This window comes from Podarcis erhardii (assembly GCF_964252035.2).
Source record: "Podarcis erhardii genome assembly, chromosome: 16".
In the NCBI taxonomy this organism is placed as follows: Eukaryota; Metazoa; Chordata; class Lepidosauria; order Squamata; family Lacertidae; genus Podarcis; species Podarcis erhardii.
The window spans coordinates 22927113-22954690 of NC_138514.1; the positions used below are offsets into that span (position 1 = coordinate 22927113).

General features: G+C 43.6%; 1 protein-coding gene and 1 long non-coding RNA gene across 9 annotated transcripts in view; one reads left to right on the top strand and one right to left on the bottom strand.

Moving 5' to 3' along the window:
• LOC309331117 (protein CEPU-1) overlaps positions 1-27578 on the bottom strand; it is a 797868-nt gene that overhangs the window by 523691 nt on the left and 246599 nt on the right. The window lies entirely within an intron of this gene.
• On the top strand, positions 1257-26288 carry LOC309331336. The gene is made up of 3 exons (XR_014151830.1): positions 1257-1500; positions 1870-2016; positions 26189-26288. It is a non-coding gene; the product is annotated as an uncharacterized lncRNA (long non-coding RNA).

The window sequence follows — 27578 nt, forward strand, 5'->3', positions numbered from 1 at the left end:
AGGGTGGATGTAAATTCTCATCAAAGGGAAGGTGTCATGCAGCCAGTAGCAGTGCTAGAGAAATTTATACGTGTCCATTCATGAAAAGCATTTTAGAACCCCAGTCTCGATATATATTTTATTCCTCAAACAGTAAACAAGGCAGGGCAGCAAATGACCAGACCAAGGCCATGCCATGCATCAGTGGCAAATACAGGAATAGCTCAAGCCAATCTCCTGCCTGCAGACTTGTCTGCCATGCATGTTCTCTCGCTCCACTGTCCTTCCTTGCACTGATTGATGCTGCAGGCTCCACACCCACCTCCATTAAGGCATTCAAACTTTTGGCCTCTTGCTCAATGACCTGACTTGATGATACTTAAAAGTGGCAACTGAATGGATCGCCTCCTTTCAGAGCTTTACAGCCTGTCATTTCACAGTCATTACATACTTATCACATGCGGCCTCTCGTAAAACAGGATGCTAAGGACCAACTAGTAGCATCTCCTTCCCCCCTTTAAAATATATCGAGTGACTTCTGGAGGTCCTACGATATTGGGGTTGACTGCCATTTCCAATTGAGGCAAGGGAGTGTTCCAGGTATGCGAGCAGGAGACAAAAAGGGATTTTTGACAAGCTCAGAAAAGTAGGAAGAAGGGTTGATGTTGGTGTAACAACTGCAAAGCAAGGACATAGATGCCCAAGATCCCCTTACTGCATAGGGAAGCACCAGTAGCCATAGCATGGCTTTTGGATGTCTTAGCTGAGATGGCAGTTGCAAAGGAACAGGATTAAACAATAAGCACATAGTTCCGTGGCAAAGGTTTTCTGTTTGTGACTATTATACAGCATTTTTATAGAGGCATTTCTTTGGCTCCTCTCAAAGCTTAGCCCAAGGAGGAACCACTCGTTTACATTGCTGAGATACTGTGGAAATGCTACACTGAACACATTTTCTATCTCTGGTCCAGAGGAAACAACCAGTGATGCAATCTATATCTTCCAGATTAGGGAGTGAGAAATTGCAAGCTCAGGCATGGAGCCGTCTGCTTCCAAGAGGCAATGGCAGCAGCAGAAAGAAACAAGCTTTCTTACTTCACCACTTCTCATTTGGCCTTCCTGCAAACCTCCTGCAGAACACAATGACCCTTCAAAAGAATCCCAGAATTGCTGACATTTCACAAAGATTCCTCGGGGTTTGGCGGGACGTTTCTCTACCCTTGCACCCTTCATCTCCCCTTCCGTCCCCATCACTATTGTGCTCAGCTAGGGAGGTGTGAAGTGCTGCAGACCTGCACATACAGCCTGTACTTACAGCATGCTAACAATCATTAATTTTTTACAGATCACTAAATGAAGAAAAACCGCAGATGCTATCAGAACTGACAGCCCCCCGCCTGGCTGCTTGAGAAAGCCTGATCTGGGGAGCAAGGCAGTCTTGGGAGCTGAAGGCAGATTGACTTTTATATGCCTGGGATTCATCCACGTACCTCTGGCAAGAGAGAATGAAATTGCTTTCTGGTAAGTGCTCTCCTGCAGCTATAGTTAAATGTGGGGATCCTGCTGGCCAGGGTAATATTAGCGAAAGCGAGAATGGAGTGTGGAAGCTATACCCGCTGGCAAACATGCCTACGTTCCAACAAATAAAGGCAAAACAGAGGGTGCTTGGTGCACATTCTCTCTCTCACACACCCCCTAAATATACACACTCAGGCATTCCTTGAGAAGTACAGCATGTGTGAATAGACCTTTTGCAAAGAAAAGGCATTCCAGCTCAGGAGCATAGCGTGGGTTGCCAGTGCCCAGGGTAGCATGCAGGGGGTGGGTGGGAGGGAAATGGATGGAATACACATGCACATTCAACTGCCTAACAGCATCTGCGTCACTCAGGTGATCACATCTGCAGAAATAGGAAAAGAAGAGTCATTCCGTTGTCTGGAGAGGTCACTTCCTGGTTCTCATGGAGAAGCCATTTTTAATGGAGCTCAGGGAAAGAAGCACCGTATTTAGGTTTGATGGGGCCCTCAGCTACTGAAGGTAATTGGGTCCTTTATATGTCCAGCTGTCCTTTGTCAACAACAAATTGTCACGGTTTTTGTGTGTTAAATATATGCTATATGTTAATTTATGGACCTAATAGGTATCTAAAGCCATTTGCACATAACAAAATATGTATTTTATCAAAGCAATTGTTGAACTTATATTTTGGAAATGTACATCCAGGATTTTTTTCCCCTTTGATTTTTTTTTGGGGGGCCCCCAAGAGAGTCGGGCCCTAAGCTATAGCTTGATTGGCTTCTACGTAAATCCGGCACTGAGCACCGAGTGTTGAAATTTTGCGTTCCTAACAATTTTGCACCCGTGCCCCCCATGCTATGCCATTGTTCTAGCTGTGCTGTAGTTCTTTTCACAGAGCATAGTTAAACTATGGAACTCACCCCCATGGGAGGCAGTGATGATCACCAACTTGGGTGCTTTTAAAAGAGGATTAGACAAATTCATGGAGGTGAGGGTTATCAGTGGCTACCAGCTATGGTGGCAATGCTCTGCATCCATGGCTGGAATGTTCCCTGAATTTGCAGAGTTATGTGCCCTAGTTATTTTATTGGGTTATTTTCTATGAGCTTTACATGTTGCTTTTAATGAATTAATATTGGTTGTGTTTTCTCGTTGTCTATTATGTTTGAACTTACATTTTGGTATTAGATATTGCACTAGCCACTCTGCAGAACCTCTGCTTGGGTCAAGAAAATATAAATTTTTAAATAAATATTTAGGTGCTGAATATTTTTGCTCCCATACACTCCAAATTACATCCCCTCTAACATTGGCTGGAAAATGAGCTGGTTATTTAAACGCAGAACTACAGCAAGATCCATATTTATATTGGATGTTAGTATAATCCTTAGGATTAAGATATCAGAAGCAGGTTATTGGATCAGCTCCCAACTGAGGACAGATCTAGAATATATATATATATTGTTAGGACTTGGTGAAATGGAATTGGATTTAGGAGATGTGAAAGGTTTTACTGCTGCTATGATTAATAGTTTTCTTTAATATTTTATATGGTTTCAAATTGTTCTTAAATGTTTTAAACCACTGTGGAAAGATAGCATATTTTGAATGATAGAATATAAATTAATTAAAGAAAAAATAAAATAGGCAATGAAAATTGGACAGCTGGCATTTAGTTTGAACTGTAAGTGAACCATTTTGCAGTACCAGTGGGTTTATTGAGCCTCTTTCTGATTTTGTCCCTAACTCATCATAATTCTACTTCTGCCCTCTAGAGATGGATGTATCTGTCAATTTCAGTTTTTCTCAGTTTCTTCCCCCCCACCCCAATCTCACGTTTAGTTGGCCCCTTTCCTCGTGTGTTTGCAATAATATTTTTTGCAATAATTCCCCCCTAACACAATTCATTTATGCGTGTTATTTTTTCTCTAATGCCTGCACTATTATGCACACTTTACCCCAATACATACATTTTTGTACCCAGTTTTTGATTCAAAAACTTAATCGCAAAATTCAAAGATGAGCGAATTACAAAGCATAGCTGCCTTTCCAAGGAAGCTGCCCTACACTGAGTCAGACTTCTAGTCTCATAATTGCCAGCACTGACTGGCAGCAGCTTGCCTTGGGTTCCAGGCTGAAGTCTTTGCCTTCCCTACCTGGAGATGCCAGAAAGTGAACCTGAGACCTCCAGCATTCAAAGTATATGCTCAACTGCTAAGCTATACCCCTCCCAGCTCTCCAGAGTTTCAGGCAGAAGTCCTTCCCATCCCTACCTGAGATTGAACCAGAGACCTTATTAATATAAAACATGTGCTCTACCATTGAGCTATGACTGATTCATGCATTGTTTTGAGAATTGAAACTTGGGTATATATTTGCATTAAAATGCAAACCAACCTGAATTGCTCTCCCATCCCTACAGCCCCCATCCAAAAGGTCTACATTTTTCAAACTGGGAGTTGGCAATCCATCAAGATCTTCTTCCTTTCTCCATCAGCACCAGCTGCAGACCTGGGAGCTGAACAAATGAGACCAGAGCAGCCCCTACTCTCCATTGCTTCCACCGAATGAGGTGATTAGCTCCCTGACCTGCACAGCTTTAAAGCGACCTCTGAGAATAGATAGAATCTTGTTATCTTGTAATGAGTTTTATGGCTTATTTCAGTATATTTCAGCCTTGTTTCTCCAGTGATTAGGTGGCAATTATCAGCCCCCACATTGCAGGATTATGAATTATGGAGCTCTCAAGATCTTGTAAGGAAAAAGAGACAGAGAGAGAGAAATGCTATCCCACAAGGAAGGAAGATTGATCATATCCTGAGAGCCCCTCTATGGTCCCATCACCAAAGTAAGTGCTTTTGTGAACTTACTTAGCTGTGGAGGTTGCAGGGAAATGATAGTGGGGGGCAAATAACAGAATTCGGCACTTGGCACCCATCAGTGATTTGTAAAATGAGTATGGCAATTTTTAACATGGGCATATCCAAACTGGCATGTGTGTTTCTTTTGGTGGGGACTGCAGAAGCAAATTATGGTCACAATCACAATGAGGTGTGACTGCTCCATGCTCTAAAGCAGGCATGGCCAAACTTGGCCCTCCAGCTGTTTTAGGACTACAACACCCATCATCCCTAGCTAACAGGAGCAGTGGTCAGGGATGATGGGAATTGTAGTCCCAAAGTGGCGTGGCTGGGGGGCCAACTTTGGCCATGCCTGCTCTAAAGAGTCCTGATCCTACCAAATTCTTCTGAAATAAATGTATCAACATATTCAACTTTAGCCAGCATGCTGAATCAGCCTCAATAACCCACCCATCTGACTGGGTTGCCCCAGTTACTCTGGGCGGCTTCGTTTAATAAAAACAGTGAAATGTCAAACATAAAAAACTTCCCAATACAGAGCTGCCTTCAGAAGTCTTGGGAAAGTTGTGTAGTTGTTTATCTGTTTGACATCTGATCAGAGGACATTCCACAGGGCATACACCACTACTGAGAAGGTCCTCTGCCTGTTTCCCTGTAACTTCACTTCTCACTGTGAGGGAACCACCAAAAGGCCATCAGAGCTGGATGCTATCCCACAAGGAAAGAAGATTGATCATATCCTGGGCTAAACAATGGGGGTAGTGGTGCTCCTTCAGGGATACAGGGCTGGGGCTGTTTGGGGCTTTAAACACTTTGAAATGTGCTCAGAAACATACCAGGAGCCAATGTAGATAAAGAGATCGATTGCACAACATGCTGTGCTTCACACGAACATCTCACCTATCACATTGCTTGGCTCCTATTCTCCATTGCCACACCATTGCATGACAGCTGGGATATTTGAGCTCCCACATCTCAGGACTGTGCATATTTGATCTCTTTATCTGTCATGGACATGGGCCGGTTGAGACTGCTTTGGGCCAATTCTCTCCCCCGTCCCTCCGCACCCTCTGGGCTGCCTTTGAAAATAGAACTGCTGGACCAGAGTGAAGCTAATGATGCTACAAATCGAACAGTCAAGTGCAAAAGCAATAAAGGTTTCCATCTGGATTAGAGATGAAAGACCGAACCTCAAGTAGCTCTGTGTTAACCTCAGAGTTTTCAGATCAAAACGTATACAGAAATAACAATGATATTCTCACCACTATGATTTGTGGGGTAAGGGATGTCTGTTCATATATTGTGTCCCTGCATAGCAACTAAACTTTAATATGGCCCAGATTTTTGATGAGCAGTGGTTGATGGATGTTTGGGCTCCTCCCACTGACTCATTCCCACAAAAGCCGAGGCGGTGGCAAAGGGCTTCAAACTCTCCTTTCAGGTCATAGCTGTCTCTGCTCTTCTGGGATGTCCCCATTCAACATCAAGAAGGGTTATTTTTGGCTTCCCAATCAGGCTTAATCCATCCTATTTGTGGCCCACCCATCTGAGCTGCTGCTGATTTTGTGCACACACGTAAAGCCACTTACTGGCTTAGCTCTTAACACATGGCAGGAACCGCCCCTAAGGTGAACTGGGAGTTTCTGGGTGAGCGTGTCCAGCTCATCAGATAAAGCCTCTCCCTAGCAAAATCCAGCATTGCATAACTTCCCCTGGTAGCCTGGCATTGAGGAAACATTTGCCCTTCATTCAGACCACCCAGAGAACACATGGGTGATTAAGAGCCCCATGCAAACAGTGTGACGCAAGCAGAGTTTAATCACAGATTTAAGCAGGTTCAGTGCTCACAGAGTTTGGCTTGCTCGAGATCTCCCTGCAATTTCCCTTCAACTGTAATTAATCACAAATTTAAGGTCAGCTTTTGTTACTTAGATCGTAGCTCAGAGCAATGGGCTTAAAGGGTGTCATCAACCTTGTATAGAGCACTCTCTCTCTCTCTCTCTCTCTCTCTCTCTCTCTCTCTGTCTCTCTCTCTGTGTGTGTGTGTGTGTGTGTGTGTGTGTGTGTATCTACGTAAAAGAGATACTGGCTGATCACCCTGTGTTTAGATTCAGAGCATGATGACCTGGCTCAAAACACAAGAGTGTGGTAGTGATGGGGGGAGTGCGGGAGTCCAACATGCAATTTCTTCCAAATTGTCTATTCCTTGTGACAACAGAATGATTCGAATTCATATTCCAAGAGACGGAAAAAAGGTTTACAGCTGCAATCTCCTTTCAGTTTAATCACCAAATTAATCAACTGGAGTTTAGTTGATTAATCAGTGAGGTGAGATTTTAATCAGCAAACTGCATGCTTATTTTCTGAAACTATGTTGACCCTGGTAGGGAATGAGAAAGAAGTTGAAGAATAGCCTTTCATGGTTATAGTTGTTGCAATTTGATGCAGAGGTAAGCACTCTCAAACTTATTGGCTATTGTCACTGACGGTTAACTTTTTAAAAATTAAACTGTAATTTGTTTTAGTTACAGATAGGTAGCCGTGTTGGTCTGCCATGGTCAAAACAAAATAAAAAAATTCCTTCCAGTAGCACCTTAAAGACCAACTGAGTTAGAACTAACTCAGTTGGTCTTTAAGGTGCTACTGGAAGGAATTTTTTTATTTTGTAATTTGTTTTAGCATCCCTTTCCTGTCTCAAAAATATCTCTGATTTGGAGGCCTCTGTCACATGCAGTTTCATTTACTGCTTCCTCCTGCATCAATCACCTCCTGTATTAGGATTAGTAGGAAAGGCCCTGCTGATAGTCTTGCCACCATGTGAAGGACAGGGGTGCTTGAGAGAATCTTCTTGGTGAGCACTTTTTCTGCACTGACACTGAATGGCAAAATATGAAGAAGTGTGTAATTCAGCTGGGAGTTGCATTCTGATCCATGAGGATATATAGAGCGCTTCTAAAAGTTTTTTTGCCAATAAATTTATTGTTTTATTATTTTTGTAAACTGCTTTGCAAGGTTTTTTTCTTATTACAATCAAGCAGTATATATATATATATATATTTGTCATGAACTGGCAGGACTTCGAAGAGGAGGAAGAGACGAGGGGTGCAGCTGGAAGTGGGTCACACGGGAACAAGCTGGGGGTGGGGAGCCACTGGTTCGTGTAGATAATACTCACAGGGTGACAGAGGATGATGAGGGGACAGGAGCTAGTGCACAGGAAGTCAAGCAGCAGGACCCATCGCCAGAGCCAGAGAGGCCCCCATTGCCATGAACACAGCGGGTCCTAAGACATAAGAAGAAGCAGGCAGGGAACTCCAGGAAGCAGAGGCAGGCCAGGGCCTGCAGCCTAGTTCACAAGCTGGCCAGGTAGGGAAGGAGGCAAGTGATTCCTCAGCTGGGGCAAACTGAGAACAGGTGAAGGTCACATGCCTCATCAAACCCAGGTGATGCAGTCAGAAGACACAGTATAAGGCAGCAGCAGAGCTGAGGTGCTGTGTCTGCTCAACTGCCCATGTTGAGGGACTTCACATGGGATTCTCCTTGGACCGTCATGGGTTTCTACTTTGAGATTGACTCTGGACCGTATCCTGACTGCTGAACTCCTATCTTGGCATACTTGGACTCACTGGCAGAGGAAAGGCGTGCGGATGGTGCAGTCCACCCTGGGTGTCATCCCTGAGGGGGGTGATATTGCCGCCCCACCCCATGGGATGCTTGCCTCACCCCCAGGTGCACAGCATGTGTGCCATTCCGGGTGCCAGAGCAGCTAGCTCTGCCTCTGCTTACACTGACACTGGACTGTGTTTCCTGATTTTTTGACTTTGCTTGTGTAGATTGGCTTCTGGACTTAGAACTTTGTCTTGGCACACTGTCTGTCTGCCAGGTAGGCTAGGGGATCAGGACAATTTCGTGAAATACAGTGGTACCTCAGGTTACAGACTCTTCAGGTTAAAGACTCCGCTAACCCAGAAATAGTACCTCAGGTTAAGAACTTTGCTTCAGGATAAAAACAAATTGTGCAGTGGTGGCAGTGGAAGGCCCCATTAGCTAAAGTGGTACCTCAGGTTAAGAACAGTTTCAGGTTAAGAACGGGCCTCCAAAACAAATTAAGTTCTTAACCCGAGGTACTACTGTAAAACAAATAAATAATAATTGGACACAACAAATTCTCCCCCTATCCCTAGCAGTGCTGCAATTCCATTCATTTCTCTCAATACACCAGCTGCCTGCATCCAGGGTCCTTATGCTTGCAGCATCAACAGGCTGGTGGCTCATTTTGCACACAACCTCATTTGCTTGAGGCATTTGTGTTTATCCCATTTAGCTTGCTGCTTGACCTCTGACCACCTGCAACACAGTGCACCCTGGTTCTCCCTTGGACTGTGCCTGAGATGCTCCGCATAATCTGGATAACTGTAGGCGGTGTTCTTTCATATGAGCTAATCTGTTAGGAATGTGTCAGGCACGATTGTTCCTTGGGCAGGGCAGGGTGTCTATGTGTCTGTGCAGGAATGTGCAAGGAAGAGAAGGGTGACCTTCATATTGCCTCCATCTTCACAGTTTAACGATTTACGTACAGAAATGAACTGTCTCAGTGTATTCCAAATCCCTGCAGCCCATTGGCAGTTCAGTCTCAGATGCCATGTATCAACTTGGGTAAAAGATTCTTAAATCAGAGAGGGGGGAACCAGGCCAGGTCCTTTTTTCATTTACATGCACTTCTAGAGATCATCTTTCACCAAGTTCATCTTGCCATGTCTGATTTCCCAGATGTAGCTCTTATAAGGCACACTATGCACCAGAAGTTACATTTAAAAATGATCTCTTAACTCAAAGCTGTTAGTGCTTTCTTTAGCCTTTTCTCATTTCTCTTCTCTCCATTCCTTATCCTATCTGGCACTGCCTTGAGGTTAGAGAGGTTATCAAGGATTGCTTTACTGGGCTCGGGAGTATGCATTTCAGGAGCTCTTAATGTTTGCTTCATATATAGGGTAAATATTATGATCCCAAAATTCTTCCATGGCTTGGATTTTAATCTAAACCAGAGAATAATTTTGCTTCTTGTCCTCTTCCAGACAGCTAGTCCCTAAACAACATTGCTCTTGAGGTCAATTTGCTCTCGACATGATAGGCAGGGGCTCTTGGGCAAATGCTGTAATGCTGAGCTAACCTGAAGAGGAGCTGTCCAGAAGACTCTCAGGCTAAGAGCAGGTGTGTGGAGTTTTAGGAAGCAGCTTCCAGGCAGCAACTAAGAATTTACATAACCAGCCTGGCTGAGTCATCTCTCAAGGAGTACTAGTAGAGTTTTGAGTAGAACTCTTGAGTTAACTTACAAAGCCCTGGGCAACTTAGGTGCAAGGTATCTCAAGGATCACTTGAACCCTTATAACATCCCAGCTCATCACTGAGGTGACCTGCAGGAGCAGCATTTGTTTTTCCCTGAGTTGGTGAGACTCATTTGACAACAAGAAACTGAGCCTTTAGTGCAATTGGCTCAGTCCTGTGGAATGCTCTGCCAATAAGCCTCCCTCCTGTTAGAGGGTTTTTGTTTTGTTTTTTGTTCTAATATTTGAGGTTTTTTGTGTTTTTATATTTTGTTGGATGCTACCCAGAGTGGCTGGGGCAACCCAGTCAGAAGGGCGGAATTTAATAATAAATATGACGACAACAACAATAAATTACGACTATTATTACCACTATTATTAAGCAGCTGCCTTCCATGCCAGCTTTTAAAGACCTGCTGAAAACGTTTCTATTCCACCAAACCTACACATGTAATTAAGAATGCATCTTTCCACAATGGTTATTTGATGTCTGTTTTTTTAACTTTTAATATGGTTTACATTGTATTTTTTTGTATTATTGCTGTAAACTGCTCTAAATAAACTCAGTCTTGTGCTACCATGTGAGCACTGCAGCATTGACACTGAACTTTAATTTGCTGCTGTCACTGTCACTGAGACCACAGCAGCCATTGTGGGTGTGTTCAGAGCCAAGGAGTGATACCAGCTGGGGAATACTAAGGGTCTGGGGTCTATGGCCTTGAGGTATAATATCAGGGGTTTGATTCCGGCTGCTCCTGGGTTCATGATGAGGTCCTCCTCTGATGAGGTCACATCCCATTCCATCTCCAAGACCTAGAGCTATCATAATGGGGTGTGCATTTTAAGCAGCTCCAGATTTAAACTGTGGGCCCTTTGCCCTGATTTGGGGAATGTGTAAACATAGGTGCATGGTAGGAAGGACAGTGAATAATAAGTCTTGTTACCCAACAGCTGTCTCCCTTCCTTGGTATGTCCCAGAAGACAAGCCACACACACTATAAAAGGTCAGTACATCTAATTTACATGCACAGGCATTAAACCTTCAAACTAAAACTGAACAATTTTTGTTCATGGGTTTCTGATATGTATGTGAAATTATAGGAGCTGGATCTGACTCAGGTATAATGCATGGCACATGATGAATGGCTACGCGATTCTGTAAATTTATTTCTGTGAAAGGTGCAGCTAGATAAGTTATCCATATGTGGTCAATATTTTGGGGGGCTCCCATTCTCTTTAGATAGAACCAAGGTAAGTGAGTTACCTGGCCCTGCATCTGCTTACAGGCTCTCCTTACCACAAATGATCAGGCTATGGTTGTGGTCCTAAAATAAATGTGACCCTTGAAGCCTCTCTAATTGGTCCTCAGGGCTCTCCCCAGTCCACATGCTCCTTGAGGTTAGTATGTGTGTAGAAATGTCTGGCTTTAGCATGGCTGGGATGTAATTTACTGTACAAAGGTGACATTTCTCTGCCCGCTTTTGCATCTAACCCTTACCACCAGTGGTATGTGGCCCCTAGCACTGAACTGGTAAGTTTAAGAGCAGCTTGGGGCTCTTGGCAAAAAGGCTTCTAAACAGCCCCCCCCCCCCGCACTTTGAAGCCCCAACCTCTGGCACTTCAAAGCACAGGGCAGGGCTTTGAAGTCCCATAATTCAGGGCTTCAAAGCATAGTGTCATTTGATGTCGTAAGGACCCTCCAGGTGTGGAGAAATAAGGATCTGACCTGCTGGCCAGAAAAGGTTACTCACCTATGCTGTAGTAAGGACATTGGTCTTCTGCCCTTGCAGTGTCAACAATGGAGTACCTCTGCCTGGTATTGTTTAGGCACCAGCTTAAGCCTCCACATCCAGTTCCATTCCCTAACATCAGAGACCTAGGATGATGTATCAGCCTATTTCCATTCCCTATCAGTTTTACATGCACTCAAACTTCTTTCCTTGTTTAAAATGCACGCACACTCAAAAAGCTATACACATTTTGCATCCATTCTTCCCCCGAAATCCACATTTGTGTAGGCTTTTCAGTGCATTTCCCCCTAAAGTATTATATTTATTACTTATATTTCCATTTATATGCTACTTATAATCTAAAAGGTTTTGAAGTGGTTTACAAAAGGTAAACACTTATGCAGAAGTACAAACATGATCATGTCAAAATTCATGAACGATATCCATATCCATAAAACACATAAAACCAGATAGCATTAGAAAGGAGTCAAACAACACAACATTCATACAGTTATTCATCCAATCCCACTTACCTTCCATTTCATATGGCCACCCACAGCCATTCAATGCTTGAAGCATTACTTTTACCAAGCACTCATGCAAAAACCACTCACACTCAATAATATTCTATACCCTGGAGTGTATAGAACTACTATGATTCACTCACTCCCAAGATTAGAATCATAACATACAAGATACAGCAAAACCTCCAAACCTGATAAAGGAACACTCAGCACTGGTACCAGACATATTTCCCCCTAAAAATATGCATTTTATGTGTATTTTTCTAGCAATTCGCACATTTCTCTGTGTATTGTTTTTAACTGAAACTGGACTGCAAAAGTAGGAGAAGTGATTGACAGGTGCATTCCAATCAGACCTATAGATGTATTAGATCAGGGCACTTTAAAATGCAGACCTTACAAATTTATCCTCCATCCCTACAGGGACCCTGGGATTCCCTGGCCCAAATCCAACCCACTATCTGCAACACCTCCCTGGCTCAGTTCCACCTTCCCCACTCTCAAAGCAGTTTTTATGCATGGAATGCTCATTCTGTATCATAAACCTTCGTGGCATTGAGTACAGACCCAAAGAGAAGTAGCAATCATGGATTAATGAATCAGGATTTTTAAAACATATTTTTCAAAGGAGTGTATCATGGTTGTGTACGTGTCCTGACGCGCAAGTTGGAAGAGACCCATTGTGCTGACATAATCATCTTCTCTTAATTTGGCCTCAACAGCACTGTTTTAATTATATTGATTCATGCCTTCTTTTCTGCCGAACAAGCACTGGAAATTGAGTACCGATCGCTGAAACTACCGACGACAGCAAGAGGGCTTCCTTAATGGGAGCAGAGATACGACCCTGGTCCCATCCGTCTCCCTGTTGTCTGTTATTATTTCTAAGTGCAAAATATTAATTCTGCATAGAAATAAAATTGAACTCTGGAAATGGGTTCCAGGAAATAAAACTGTCACTTGGCTTAATTAAGAAGCCATTATGTTTCAAAAGCCTGCCGCAATAAGAGTTTCTTATAGCAGACTGGTCTGAGCTGCCAGTCTTCACAGTCCTGCTCATGGGAAATGGGATTTAAGGAATTGGTTCCTCCAGTACACTCGAGGGAGCATACAGAGTTTTTCTTCTGGTAACAATCCTGTGTGGTAGGCCACACTGAGGCTGAGAGGTACTGACCGTCCCAGATTCACACAGTGAGTTTTGCAGCTATGTGAAGATTTGAACTGGGGTCATCTGAATCTTAGCCCTGACATCCTAATCGCGGCACCAGGGATAGCCATTTTGATGCCCTTTGGACTACAGTTCCCATCAACCCCTGCCAGAATGGCCAGCGGTATGGAATTGTGGGTGTTGTAAGGTGACGGATACAGCATTAACTACACCCTTGAGCAAGAGTCATCCATCGTGAACATTTGGGAAAGTATGCGACCAAATTTAGCTTTAACCATCGTGAACTTTTTTTGGGTGGCGGGAAACTGCCTGAGATTATTGTTGCTGTATTGATCCTAAAATAAGACAATGCGAGAGGCAATAGCAAGGGCGTGGGGGGGTATCAGGTACGATTATAGCTCACGTTTTGCATATATGAAAGGTTTCCAGTTAAGGATTATTCAGAAGGTGGAGCATGTGTACAGTGCACACACACAAGGGGCAGGGGGGGTTGCATCAGAAAATCACAGTATCTCAACCATGCATTTGGCAACTACTATTCTTTCCCAGCGGGTGGCGCTGTGGGTTAAACCACAGAGCCTAGGACTTGCCAATCAGAAGGTCGGAGGTTCGAATCCCCGCGACGGTGTGAGCTCCTGTTGCTTGGTCCCTGCTCCTGCCAACCTAGCAGTTTGAAAGCACATCAAATTGCAAGTAGATAAATAGGTACTGCTCCGGCGGGAAGGTAAACGGCGTTTCCGTGCGCTGCTCTGGTTCACCAGAAGTGGCTTAGTCATGCTGGCCACATGACCCGGAAGCTGTATGCTGGCTCCCTCGGCCAATAAAGCGAGATGAGCGCTGCAACCCCAGAGTCGGTCACGACTGGACCTAATGGTCAGGGGTCCCTTTACCTTTACCTTTATTCTTTCCCAGCAGTGATCTAATCCAGGGAACAGGGTTCATATCTGCATGCAGAATCTGGGGACCCCAGCTGAGGTACAGTATTTTATGGGAAGGATTAAAGTTTCCTATCCATTTTCTTCAGGCCACGTGTAGTTATAGAAACCTCTATCGTGTACACACACAGAGGTCAGTTATGAGTGCTCCCACATTCTTAATAGGCCATAGACTGCAACTAGCAGGGTTGCTAACTATAGGGGGTGGAAAGGGCTTTGGCCCCCTTAATATTTGTGGGCAGGGGATTGAATCCCCCCCCCCCAGTATTGGTGTGTTGGGCAGTGAGAGACAGGTCACATGACACTGGGCCCCCTCAATGTGTGGGGGGCAAGTCAGTGCTCCTGGCAACCAGTCAGAGAGCTTTCACCACTGTGAGTCTAGCTCTTTGGGACTCACTTGCTAAAGGAGTCTTGGCTGGTTCCTTCCCTGCCTTGGTTCAGGCAAATGATTAAGACTTTCCTATTTAATAATGCTTTTATGACCCATTTTCATGGCATCTGATCAGTTTTATGCTTCATGCTGATTTTTCTTTATCTCTGAGTTTTGTTTCTCGCTTTATTGTTCCTTTTTATAACAACAAAAAACCAACCAACAAACAAACAAGCATGTATTTTCTATACCTCTTTTTAAGCCACTCGGGGGAAGTACACTTCCTTGCCCAGCAAGAAAATCAATGAGTGGTGTATAAATTAAAGTGAAAGTAAACAAAGGAAGTAAAAGTGGCAGCTTTATTCCAGCCTTCTCTGTGCCAAAATGGATTCAGTGAAAGTTGAAGCATATAATTAAAACCTCACAAACCCAAATTAAAGCTGACTGCAGTCTGTCTGCAGCATAAACAAACATGATGGGAACCAACAAGGGCAATAAAAGCTCCCAAAATTCTATGTCACCAACAAGCCTGCCAACCAGGCTGCCTGTGGCATGGAGTTCCCAGTGCAACCTTGCAGCACAGTTTGGGGAGATTTTCATTCAAAAAAAAAAAAAAAAAAGGAGGGGTGAGGCAAGTCTCAGCACTTGATCTCAAAACCAAGTGCAATCTAAGAACACGAGAACCTCGGAAGATCCTGCGGGATCAGGAAAATAGTCCAGCATCCTGTTCTCACAGTGACCAAGCAAGATGCTTATAGGAAATCTGCAGACAGGATTCAAGCCCTTCTCCAAATTTTGCAATGCTGTTCTCAGATGAACAAACATACAAAAATCCATTATTTGCATAGCTGTCATCTTTTCCCTTTTCTTGCGATGAATCCTATTCAGAATAAGGGAATTTTCCTTAAAAAAAGGGAAAAGTTGACAGCTATGATTATTTGGGGAGGGGACATTCCTTTGCAAAAATGTGCATATGACGTAAAATTGGAGGCCAGCCTGTGCACATTAGAGGATAAATTTGCACTATGCTGATGCTTTGGGCTTTTTAATTCCACCACCCCTCCCTGTAAGCTGATGTGAAAATGTGAGGAACTGAACTTAAAAGGGGAGGGGGCGCGAATGAGAAACCGAGAGAAATCAAAATGGACAGATTCACCCATCCCTAGCTCCTACACAGTCCTCTGTGCATGTATAACACAGCCTGGCTAGAGCCTCTCATCTCTCTGCTGTTCCAATCTTCCTCAATCCCTTTCCCCCTCCAAGCTGCCTATCGCCTTTCCCACTTGCACTAACGCCTCTCCATTGCATCCGCTTGCAGCAGCCCCTGCCCTTTCCAGTTCATCTCTGCTAACAGGCCTGTGTAATAGGCTGTCTGAAGGGATCTGCTCATCTTAAGTTCACCTCTGAGCTTGATACTGCTGGTTAGCCGGTTAATATCACGAGAGAGAGAGAGAGAGAGAGAGAGAGCAAGCATTAGATGAGAACGGAATATGCAAGAAAATGTTGGGCTCCTTCAGCCTTTCACAGGATGACAGCTATGATACCCCCCCATTCCCAGTTACGAGAGGAAGGTAATTTGACATAACAGCTGTTCTGACACTTTCTCCCTGCAGATGATGCCAGGCAATAAGAATGCAAATAAGGAGGCTTGACGCTCGACTCCTGCTTTCACCTGCAGAGCCCAAAACTGCTTTCAAAACATGGGCTAATTAAGTCTCACTTCCCCTGCTGTGGAGGCAGCATCATTAGACCCATTTCCCTTGCAGTTAGAAAGGCAGAGGAGGAAGAAAGCCAATCAGAAGCTGGGAGTTCCATATCAGTTGTAGAAAGAGGCATACTTAGGCTCCCTGGTGCCCATGGTAAGGACCTGTATCAGTGTCCCCTTCACTCCGGCCCTTGGCAAAGAGATGTATCGGTGCCTCCAAAGTGGACAGAGACCATGGACCAGAAACTCAAAAAGCTTGCTTTTTCTTGCCACCAGTGACTTCCTCCAGGGCCACTGGGGTCAGGTCTGCTCTACTCCACCTCCTCTCCACCTCTCCTCCTCCTCTGTTGGTCCATCTGCCTGCCTTCCGCCTTCCTCTCTCTATATTCTACTTTTCCTTCTGCCTCCTTCCTCACTCCCTTCCTTTTTCCTCCTCCTGCCACTCTTGCCTCTTTCTTGCCTCCAAGCTCCACTGGCCAGTCCTCTTCTAATTGTGCCACCGGCTGACTGTGGAGGGGTCATGCCTGTAACCAGATTCCTCTGCTGAGACACCCAGAGGAGTTTGCCATCAGACAAAATGACCCCAAATGGAGACAGTGGTAATGTATTATTATTACTACAACTGATATAGCCACCCATCAATAAACAAAGTATTACAACAAAATATTTAAAAATACAATATAGAATACAGTGGTATCTTGGGTTACAGATGCTTCAGGTTACAGACTCCGCTAACCGAGAAAAAGTAACTCGAGTTAATAACTTTGCTTCAAGATGAGAACAGAAATCGTGTGGCGGTGGCACAGCAGCAGGAGGAGGCCCCATTAGCTAAAGTGGTACCTCAGGTTAAGAACAGTTTCAGGTTAAGAACGGACGTCCAAAACGAATTACGTTCTTAACCCAAGGTACCACCGTAATAAGAAACAAAGATAAATGGGGGGGGGGCAATGGAGACCACATTTAAAACACAAAACTATAATAGTAGAATAGGATTGCAGGCCTCTCTCTGCATCAGCTCGAGACACCAACAAATGTTGGCTACCTCTGTTCTTTTACTCTTCCAAATCCAACTAGTCATTGTAAGAATATTGGAACTAAGAACCAAGGCTAGTGTTAGCCTTTTCCCCTCCTCCCTCCACATCCCCTTTCCTTTCATGCCATGTCTTTTAGATCATAAGCCTGAGGCCAGGGCCCATCTATTAATGACATTTTAAAAGAGCTCTGGGATTCCCCCCCCCCCCAGCCAAAGAGCAGGATTAAAAGAAATGAACAACAAACCCTTAAATAAATGACAGATACGTGTAACAATCCCTCTCCCTCTTCCAAATTATTTCCGAGTCTGGGCACACAAGAGGCTGTGTGGCAAAGTGCAGACATCTGTTGGGTAGTGTCTCCTGAGAATATAGATCTTTGGCCACCCGTACTTTAAATCTATGCTCATCATATATAATGAATTCCATGGCTGAGAGCAAGGTGTAAGGGTCAGCTGTATGCAGGCCTCAAGGGGTTTGGAGAAGGCAGAGAAAGAACCTTGAAGCTGGATGTCATCTGCATTTTTAGTGCCTGCCAAGAGCTCTTCTGCCTAATGTAGGCAATGAAGCTGTTCAGGATGAGACTGAGGAGAGGGTGCACCTGCCAGCAACTATCTTCAAGGCTGTGGAACCTGTGAGCTTCCAAAAATTGCTGGACACACAGCTCCCATCATCTTCCGAACCCAAGAACACCAGGCCAGTGGCCCATCTAGTTCAGAATCCTGCTCTCACCTTAAGAGAGAATATTATGAAAATGATTTATAGGTGGTACATGACCCCAGTCAAGCTTGCAAAAATCTATCATTTGCCTGACAATAAATGTTGGAAATGTAAAGAGACTGAAGGTACATTCTTTCACCTTTGGTGGACGTGCCCAAGGATTAAGGCTTTCTGGGAAATGATTTATAATGAAATGAAAAAGGTATTTAAGTATACCTTCTTGAAGAAACCAGAGGCCTTTCTCCTGGGCATGGTCGGCCAATTGGTGCCAAAGAAGGATAGAACCGTCTTTATGTATGCAACAACAGCAGCAAGAATGCTCATCGCAAAATATTGGAAGACACAAGATCTACCCACTTTGGAAGAATGGCAGATGAAGATGATTGATTACATGGGATTGGCAGAAATGACCGGCAGAATCTGAGAACAGGGAAAAGAGTCGGTGGAAGAAGACTGGAAGAAGTTTAAAGACTATTTGCAGAAACACTGTAAAATTAAGGAATGCTAGAGTGATGTTGGATAGCAACTAAGTGGTTTTCAGCTGTAATGCTTAAGAGATAGAAAATAAGGATTTGAAATAAGTAAAAGACTTAATGGTGAGGATTTGCTGAACAAACAATTTGAATTGAAATATAAGAAAGGGTGGTATGAGGTGGTCTGGAAAGTAAGGTAAAAAAAAATATGTAAATGGAATTTATACGTGTTCTTTTTTGTTTTTCCTTGTTTTTAAATTGTTTTTATTTTTTGTATTTTTGTATCTCTGGTTTTTTTTCTTTTTTTCTGTTACAATGTATTAATCTTGAAAACTTTAATAAATATTTTTTTTAAAAAAACAAACAAACACAGAATCCTGCTCTCACACTGGCCAACCAGATGGCCAAGAGAAGCCTGCAAGCAGGATTTGAGCACAAGAACTTCCTCCTGGCACTTAGTCACACGTTTCAGATAAAATACAGATATTTTTCCCCCGGCTTGCATTAACATTCTGAAATTTTGCAATCTCCATGTTTTATTTACTGCCCTATTCTGTAGAAAATCACTATAGTAATTAAATACATGGGTCATCAGAGGCACACTTGCTTAGGAGCAATCCTGACTGACACCAGTGGGTTTACTCCTGGGAAAAATTATTCAAGATACCCTAAGTATGCAGAGGGCCAGTCCCATTGAATTCCTGGGGGCTTCCTTTTGAGTCCAGGCAGCAACTGTTTTTGGCATGTCCAAATGATGTGCTGTCCCTGACGTGTGGGTTCTTTTGGATCTGGAAGAAGAAAGAATGGGGTAGTGGTGTGGCGTAATGATAGGTAAAGGTAAAAGGACCCCTGACCATTAGGTCTAGTCGTGGCCGACTCTGGGGTTGCAGCGCTCATCTCGCTTTATTGGCCGAGGGAGCCAGCATACAGCTTCCGGGTCATGTGGCCAGCATGACTAAGCCACTTCTGGTGAACCAGAGCAGCACACAGAAACGCCGTTTACCTTCCGCCGGAACGGTACCTATTTACCTACTTGCACTTTGGCGTGCTTTTGAACTGCTAGGTTGGCAGAAGCAGGGACTGAGCAATGGGAGCTCACCCCGTCGCGGGGATTTGAACCACTGACCTTCTGATCGGCAAGTCCTAGGCTCTGTGGTTTAACCCACAGCGCCACCCACATCCCACTGGCGTAATGATACCCCCACCCAAAATGGTCACTGCCTGTAGGCATCTTTAATGATGAAGGGTTGACCATGACACACATTTCATTTTTAAAACTGCTGTGATTTAATGGCACACTACACTGTGGTCCCCATTAGCTAAGCTGAGCCCCAGGGATCTGGAGCATCATCATTAACAGAAATTAGATCCCACATTTTACCTATAGGGGTGCACTTAAAGGAAAGAACTGTAGCTTAGCAGTAGAGCATCTACTTTGCATGCAGGAGGTCTCAAGTTCCATCAATCCCTAGGATTTCCAGGAATGCCCCTGCCTGAAAACATGTAGAGCAGCTACCAATCAGTGTCAACAACGCTGAACTAGAAGGACCAAGAATCTGACTCAGTGTAAGACAGCTTCCTATGTAAAAAAACAGATAAAAGTGTGCTCTGTAACTCTCTCTCTCAGATATTTCCATTGAAGAGGCAGGAAGAATTCTTGGAGCTAAGATGCCTAGACTGTCTCCATGACAGAGCTGGTCCTAATCATAGAGAGTGACGGATGGCGAATCAGAACTCAAGCGAACACATGCAATGTCCTGTTGCTTCCTGTGTGGCAGCTACTAATTATCCATTGAAATTTATAGGCTCCTGGGATGTAAGCAGATGGGTATTTAAGTTAACTGCAGACTTGAATTGTCTTCCATTAGTTCCAGAAACATACCTGGTTTCATCTGAGCTCTGTGTGTTCCAGATTAACTACCCGTTGAGTAACAGTGAGTAAGCCAGTTATTAACACAACAATGGCACCATTAACTACATCCCTCATTTTCCCTACAAAGGAAAGCTGGGTGTGGCTGAGTTAGGGATGGACAATTTAGTTTCCCCTGTTTCTCTCTTTTTCAAAAGTTGTCACTTTCCCACATTTCTGCATCAGTTTTGTTTCTTTGTTGTTGTTGTTTTAAAAGTCTTCGTGAAAATTCACCAGCAGTTTAATGCAATCTTTTCATATGTGGATTTGTGGCTGGTTGACTGGCAGAGGTGATCTGGAAACCAAGACTTATGCAGAAAAGTTGAGGGAGTTGAGCATGTTTAGTCTGGAAAAGAGGAGCCTGAGATAGTATATGAGAGCCATCTTCAAATATCTAAACTGCTGTAGCACATGGAAGACGAAACAAGCTTTTTTCTCCTGCTCTGAAGGGTAGGACCCAAAACCATTAGCTTCAAGTTACAAGGAAAGAAATTCCAACTAAACACCAGGAAGAACTTTCTAATGACAAGGACTGTTTAACAGTGGAATAGACTCCCTCAGAAGGTGGTGGACTGCTTGATCATCCTTGGATATTTTAATTTCTTCTGTGTTTGCTATCGTTTCCACTCTTTTTTGATATGTTGCTTTATTTCTCACTTTATTATGAATGTGAATTGTCTTGTGGGTGCTGATTTAGGACAGGAAGGCTGTTCTAATTTACCAGTTACAGGAAGTCACAGGAGGGGAGAGTATTCTTGTGCTCAGGTCTTGCTTGAACGTTGGCCAACTTGAGAACAGGACACTGGACTAGATGGGCCATTGGCCTGATCCAGCAGGCTCTTCTTAGGTTCCAATAGCAAGACACCAAATTTTAATAAATCAGTATATTCTGTTGTATATGCCCATATTTTTATCAAATATGCAACTCTCTTTCCTTCCAAAAATAATGGGAGAGGGAGCAGCCTGACTTTTGTTGCTAATACTGCTTCAGGTATAAGGAAGGAGATCCATGTTTTTGCAATTTAATATTGATTGTAGCCAAGAGCAGGCCTTTAAACCTTGCTGTGACTCTTGCCCCAGTTGCTATGCTGAAATCTGAGTTCCCCAAATGCTGTATTTCATATTTCATAGTGCTATGCATGTGAATCTACTGGCATCCTAAGAATTAGCACCCAATAACAAAATTTTATAGTACAATTTTATGTATTCCCATAGAGCAATATTATGCAATGCGATGTGAATCCCATTGTATTTAAGGGAAGATTTCTAGATAAGCATGCATGGGATTGCAGCTATGCAGCACAGTTCTATGAATGCATTGTTTAAAGTGCATCCCGCATAGTTCAATTGTTTTACTGACAACTAAGTAAGGATAGGAAGACAGTCTTAACTGTGCAGTCATACACTGTTAATTGATTAATCTTATGGGTTTCAGGCAGCAATCCTAAACATACTTACTAGGAAGAAAGCCTAATTGAACAGAAGTGGGACATACTTCTGAATAAACATGTTGTTAGATAGTTGATTGATTAATTAATTGGTTAAACTTGCAGCATCAATTTGCAGTTGAGTAAACAGAGGCGTTCTGAAGCAAAAAGCAGAATTTCTTAATTCTGAAGTGATGTGTCATAACAGGCATAAATTTAGATGTTGGCCATCAGCAGTTTTTTCTTCTCTCTCTCTCTCTCTCTCTCTCTCTCTCTCTCACACACACACACACACACACACACACACACACCATCTGTACATACACATTACCCTGCAATTTGCATTGCAAAGAGAGAGAGAGAAAACTTCCATTCACTGCAATGGAACTTTCCCCAACCCCAATACAAATGGCACAAACAGAGCCTCCCATCAGGATTGGGATCCAGACATAGAGGGCAAGGGCTTTAACCCTTTGTCACAGTAATAGCCTGCAAGCCAGCACAGGGTGGGGACTGCACTGCTGACCTAGCTTCTGAGCACAGCACATCACTGCTGGTTACCAATAGGGGCAGGTGGAAGAGCAAGGCAGCAGAGACCTTGGTGCAGTGTGAGTGCAGGGGTATCCAAATGCTGTATCTGTGCCATACCAAACTCCCCAGCGCCTTCTCTCTCTTCTTCTTGGTAACCAGAAGAGTTGTCCTGTATTCAGAAGATTGGCCAACAACACAGTCCTGTCCCGCCTCGCTGGCTGCTACTGGTTTGCCAAATAATTTGGCAACTGCAGTCCAAATAATTTTATATAGATATATTCTTTAGTTATGGTTTCTATTTGCAGAGGGTTGGACTAGATTGCCCTTTTGGTCCCATCCAACTCTACATTTCTATTATTCTCTATAGACAGATGGCAGACAGACAGATAGTTACTGTACATAGATATGAAACCTGTTGTCCAATAATTGGTGGCCCTTCTTTGTTTAGATTTATTTCCTAAAATTTCCTTTAAAAAGTTATTAAAATCAACAATAAGCTAAAAAAAAAAAAAAGCCCATACCAGATTAAAACACATGTCAACATTCTGCATGTCTGGGTCGGCTTGCCTAAACAAACAAAAACTATTTTTAGCATGTGCTGAAAAGAGTATGGTGAAGGTGCCAGCCCAATGTCAACATAGTCAGCCAAAAGGTTTTAAGTTGGCAGATCTAAATGATTAATTTGAAGTTTACAGCCTTAAAAGCTAGCATATGATTATTTTTAGCAGACAAGAAAACAGGGCTTGTCCAGACTTTCTTTTGTGGCATGTTTCTAGGCATAGCTCCTCAGTTTAAAGTGCTGTGTCTGAGTGCTCTCTGACTTACTTAAGGACTCTTATAAATCCAGATACAGTGGTACCTTGGGTTAAGAACTTAATTCATTCTGGAGGTCCATTCTTAACCTGAAACTGTTCTTAACCTGAAGCACCACTTTAGCTAATGGGGCCTCCCGCTGCTACCACGACGCCAGAGCAACGATTTCTGTTCTCATCCTGAAGCAAAGTTCTTAACCCGAAGTACTATTTCTGGGTTAGCGGAGTCTGTAACCTGAAGCGTCTGTAACCTGAAATGTCTGTAACCTGAGGTACCACTGTAGTTCCAACCCTTGCATAGCAAAATCAGGTCTATCGGTACTGACTTGGAACCCTTGTATAATTCAAGTGAGCAATATATTTATTGCAAAATTCAAACCAGATTAAGGGACACTAAAAACAAAACATCAAGCCAGCTGTAAATAAAATTTGTTTCCCCAAGTTCTATGGTTTGAATACAACAGATGACAGAGTCACTTATACTGTATCTCAAAATTATTGAATTGAATTTACTTTATTACGGTCACAGACCAGCATAAGCAAAACATCTAAATAAATAGCATAACAATATCTCTAAGCGGATAATTATTAAATTAACTGGGAACAAGAACCAAACATAGATTAAAACATAGACATAGAATACTTGATTAAGCGTAGGTAATGAATGAATAATAACCAATAAGGAAAATTTAAAGGAGATCAGTTAAAAAAGAACAGCTGTATGGGGTGGGGCTTCAGAAGTATGGATCTAACAATATGGACCTTCTATTTAGGACTGATTTGTAGCATAGATCATCTTTCTATCTACCATGGCAGCGCAAAATCTGGCGACTGAATATGTGACTTCTGGGCTTTCGTCCTGTAGTAATAGGGAGATGTAGTGTTGTTCTGAATGCCCAGGGAACTTATATAGGATGGCCTGGATAAACCTGGCTCAAATGTCTATGTAATACTAGCAGTGAAGATGGGCATGCTCCATTGTTTCCTGCTGCCCAGAGCCACATGGACATTTCCTCTCCTCATATGGTATCTTCCTATACAGTGGTACCTCGGGTTACATACGCTTCAGGTTACAGACTCCGCTAACCCAGAAATAGTGCTTCAGGTTAAGAACTTTGCTTCAGGATGAGAACAGAAATCATGCTCTGGTGGCGCGGCAGCAACAGGAGGCCCCATTAGCTAAAGTGGTGCTTCAGGTTAAGAACAGTTTCAGGTTAAGTACGGACTTCTGGAACGAATTAAGTACTTAACCCGAGGTACCACTGTAATGGCCTTCCTGAACTGCTGAAGGGAGGGCCTGATAATGGGCCTAGGTGAAAGCCCTTCGTTGTTTTGGTATTTCAAGAGTAGCTATGTATGGCATTTGGGAAGTCAAGTATCTTCAAGTTTCACTAACTAAAAATTTCGGGGACCTGGCTAGGTCTGCCTGTTGTTCTATGTCTACTACACACTGTTTAATAATGTTTTTGGCTTGTTTGTTCCCCATGTTAAGTAAGAACTGTGGATTGAATCCTAGAATTGTTATTATATTATCCACTGCTCATTTCCATATCGATTGGAAATCGTCTTTGGTAGTCAAGGAAGGAAGGCTGTTCAGAAGAGAGGCTAGTCTCAGCCAAAAATTAAGAGTTGCGAGCCGCACTCTGGCCTCGATTCTTATGAATCCAGTTTCGAGGCGTATTGTAGCATTGGAGACATATTTAAGTACTTGTACTCGCTTTGGCAGCACATATACTATCTCAAAATTAATAATTCCAGTCCAACGTAGGGCCTTTATGTCAGCCCAACTGAACATTCCCCCCTCAGCTTTTGTCAAGGGCAGATATTTAAACAGCCCCAGAAATGATAGACATTGCAGATGTTCTTTAAATGTGCCAGACGCAGTAGAACATATCCTTTTCTACTTTTCATTGTACAACCAGCTACGCAAATGTGTGCTATCCCCTTTTTTGGCTATTCTCACATCATGACACAATTAAAATATCAGATTCCATCAACCCGGAAGTAACTGCAAAGGAGCTGAGTGGTGAATGGCACTATTTAGCGGAACACGGCTGTTTATTTCTATATACCGTATTTTTTGCTCTATAAAACTCACTTTTTCCCTCCTAAAAAGTAAGGGGAAATGTGTGTGCATCTTATGGAGTGAATGCAGGCTGTGCAGCTATCCCAGAAGCCAGAACAGGAAGAGGGATCACTGCTTTTGCTGTGCAGCAATCCCTCTTGCTGTTCTGGCTTCTGAGATTCGGAATTTTTTTTCTCTTGTTTTCCTCCTCCAAAAACTAGGTGCGTCTTATGGTCTGGTGCGTCTTATAGTGTGAAAAATATGGTGTTGTAATTCTTTTTATATGGATGTTTTATGATGGCCTATACTTGTACAGTCATACCTTGGGTTAAAGTAGCTTCGGGATGAGTATTTTCAGGTTGCGCACTGCGGCAACCCAGAAGTAATGGAGCACGTTACTTCTGGGTTTTGCCGCTCGCACATGCACAGACGGTCAAAATAACATCACATGCATGTGCAGAAGTGGCAAATCGTGACCCACAGACGCGCAGACATGGGTTGTGTTCACTTCAGGATGCAAACAGGGCTCTGGAACAGATCCCGTTCACATCCAGAGGTACCACTGTAATGCCTAATAAAGGTTTGGCAAAATAAGTAAGAGTGCTACCCCCTCCAGTGCTTTCCCCATGAAAACCCACTCTTTACTGCTGAATCAGAACAAATGATGATCTGCTCAAAACCTGAATTGTCTTTTGTTCTGCTTCAGAGTTAAAGACAGAGTTTTCACAGGGAAAGCACCGGGGCAAACAAAATAAAATAAAAAACTGCTCGGATACAGCACTTTAAAACACGAACCTATGCTTAGAAAGTGTGGGGAAAAGGTAAGTGTGAATGAGTCCATAAGTAATCTGTAGTACTAGCATGTATTTCTCCCTTTCCCTCTCTGCAATTTTGGGAAGCGTTTGGCCTCCACTTTGTTTTATACTAGCAAGCTCTGCAGGTTAGGGCTCCAATGTGGATTTTAAAAATGCATTCCCTTTCAGTGGTTAAAAATTTGCCTTTTCATTCTGCTGGTGTCTTCCCCCTGTCATCATCCCACCTCTCTCCACCTTGTGCTTAGATCATGGGAGAATAAAGCAAGATCTTCTCCTTTTTTGCTCGTTCAGCAGTCTCTACCAGGAATATGAAGAATGGGCCACAAATGCTCCTCAAAAGAGCTGAAATATTCAGCAAACAAGACCCCAATCTCTCTGGCTGCCTCCTTGGGAAAACAATGCAATAATTCTCTCCTGATCCAAGGTATGCATCTTATCTGTTTCCAGGGCTGTCTGCTGATACTTGGCTCCAGTTCAGGGGAAATGATGGCTCAGAACAAGGGAAGGAAGGGAAGGGAGGGGGGGGAGGGATGCAATGAACACACAAACTCTGACAGTCAGCAGGAGATGCAAGACAAGAGCATCAATTGCATGCTTCTACCAGACCTGTTGATGGAGCAAAAAAAATGAATTCAGAATTGCAAAAGGTAAATGCCACCATAGGAAGAAGAGGTTTGCACAGTGGGATGGAAGTTAGCTAGGTTGGTATGAAATGTTTATTCTAGAGCAGGGATGGGGAGCCACCCAAGCCAATGGTCAGGGATGATAGGAATTGTATTCCAGCAAAATCTGGTTCTCCATCCTTGTTCTGTTATTATAATTAATAACCTGCCCTTCACTGTAAGGGCCAGATGCGCCAGTTCCAAGAGGCCGAGCATTTTTAACCCCCTACCCAATGTTTCCTACTGTCAGGGGCGGAGGAGGCTGAGCGCGGAGCTCAGCATGGCTTGAGTGGCTGGTTCCTCCTCACCCTTGCCAAGCACAAGAGAGGAAGAGCTGCAAGCCACTGTGTTCAGCTTTGTTCCCTGGCTCCTCCTGAAGTGTAACTCAAGGTCACACGTGCAACCCGTTCCCCTCAATCTTCAGTGCTTGTTGGCATCTCTGGTAAGGGCTGTCAATGGCCAAGACTGCTATGCTCTGGCTCCACAGTCAGAGGAAGCAATGCTTCTGAAAACCAATTGCTGGAAGCCAGAGGTGGGGAAGGTCCTCTAGCGCTCAAATCTTGCTTGTGGGTTTCGCACTGGAGTACCTGGTAGGCCATTGTGAGAGCAGGATGCTGGACTAGATGGGCCACTGGCTTGATCCTTCAGAGTTGTTCTTACGTTCTAAGGTCCCAGGGTGGGTTACAACATTAAAACACAATATTAATAACAGTTTAAAGGAACTTACAACTTTTAGAGTGATGCTGATAATTTCTATTTTGGCCACACACTGGAAGTTTGGGGGCAAGCTTAAACTTTCCTGAAAAAATTAAGCTCTCCTGAAAAATCATGGCAGAAAGAAATTTCTCTGATTTTTTTTGGAGAGGGTTACCTTATTTAGGGACGTGGGTGGTGCTGTGGGTAAAACCTCAGCGCCTAGGACTTGCCGATCGCATGGTCGGCGGTTCGAATCCCCACGGCGGGGTGAGCTCCCGTCTTTCGGTCCCAGCTCCTGCCCACCTAGCAGTTTGAAAGCACTC